Source organism: Thalia democratica, unplaced genomic scaffold (genome assembly GCF_965202585.1).
Source record: "Thalia democratica unplaced genomic scaffold, ktThaDemo2.hap1.1 HAP1_SCAFFOLD_78, whole genome shotgun sequence".
In the NCBI taxonomy this organism is placed as follows: Eukaryota; Metazoa; Chordata; class Thaliacea; order Salpida; family Salpidae; genus Thalia; species Thalia democratica.
Genome location: NW_028139255.1, coordinates 117,634 through 119,404, shown reverse-complemented (window position 1 = coordinate 119,404; position 1,771 = coordinate 117,634).

Here is a 1,771-nt window from a genome sequence, read left to right as displayed (position 1 = left end):
AACGAACAATTTTCTAAGAGCCACTCAGGAATCAAAGCTTGAGTAATTTAGTTGATAGAATTGCATTTTAAAAGGTTAAACTATTTTACGTCTGAAAGTAAAAATTTCTATTGACGTCAAATTTATTTAAGGCAGCTTCATCAGATTATGATTTTTGTTTGTACAAGCATTTTTTTAGATTAAAAAATTTAAGAATTACCCATGGATTTTTTGTTCTCTACTTTAGTACATACTGTTTGCTTTTATATGTTAAATTCTAAGGTATTTTTGTCGGTTCCTTTATTTATCCGGTAAAAGTTAATAAAAAAATTATACTATAATATAAGTTAATCAGGTTATCAAAAAACTTAGGTACATTCAAAGACTCAATAGCATTGTACACTGAAATTAATAAGATCTGAATTTGATAAAAATTGCAGGCATCAATTTGTGATTTTTTTCTTTAAGACGTAAATTAGTTTAACTTCTTAAAATTCAGTTTAATCGACTAATATACTCAAGTTTTGATTTCTAACTGTCTCTTGATTACTTATTGTTATATATTTTTTAATAATCCTTTAGATTAGTGCATTGTAAAATAAGCCTATTTTGTTTTAAATAGTAATAAATTTTAAACATTGTTATAAATACAAATTGTTAAAGAAAAATACTTATTACTTGTAAGTAAAATCTTAACAAAATAAGTATTTTTTTTTACGTTTGTATGAAATACTTGTATTAATATATACTTCGTTATTTTACAGTCATATTTGTTTATCAAACTTTTTTAATAATATTAAAGACGGTTTTGCTAAATAGTACAGAAAGTTTGAAACACTGCTACATAACACCTTTTCAAGTATTTATATCAGTATCCTTGCTGTTTATCCCCTAAGTTGAAAAACATGTTGTTTTAAAAATAGTTAAATTTTTTTTTTAATTTTTCGACCTATTGTGCGTAAAGCAAAATATTGAAAAACACTTACCTTCCATATAACCACCATCTATAAATATCAAGTCTTTATTTTCAGTCTTATTTATGTATTTTCTTCTGCATTTATTCACAAAATTACAGTTCATAATTACGTCAAGATCTTGTAATTTCTTTAAAAAATCTCCTTTCTTTGAAAAATCTTTAGGTTTTAGGTTTAACAAGGTTTTATTTTGAGATGATGTACCGTTCATATATTATTTATTTTATATAACAAGCTGCAAAATGGTATAAATTGTAACTTAAAAAGTACTTAAGTCCGATCAACTCAAAACACGCTAAAAAGTTGAAATATTTTTAGAAATAGTTTGATCAAGATGTTCGTTTATGAAAGTTTTATTTCTTTAGAATTTAATTTTCCAACATTCTAAGTAAAAAACAACTTGAAAAATTATCTATATCTAAAAACATATAAGTTAACAAGTTTTAAAGTCAGTTACTTTTTAAATATTTATTATACATTAATAATAATTTTTGTAATTTTATTCAAAATAATTATTAAATATTTTTTTTTTCAGTGAAATAAGAGTTAGTAATTTGACTAACATTTTTACATGTAAGTTTGTGTCTAGTTTTTTGTTCAAAATAAGTATTGTGCTCGATTCTAAAAAATCATGCTGTATTAAAAAAGTCATATAAGTAGTTTTAATTGTGGTAAAATAAGTAGAAATTTATATAGCAAATTTTGAAATAGCCTTAAAAAACAAAAAATGAAACATATGCATTTTAAGTTTAACATTGATATAATACAGTAATTTTTCTCTTTAACTAAAGTAAATACTTATCAGGCACTTCGTACCT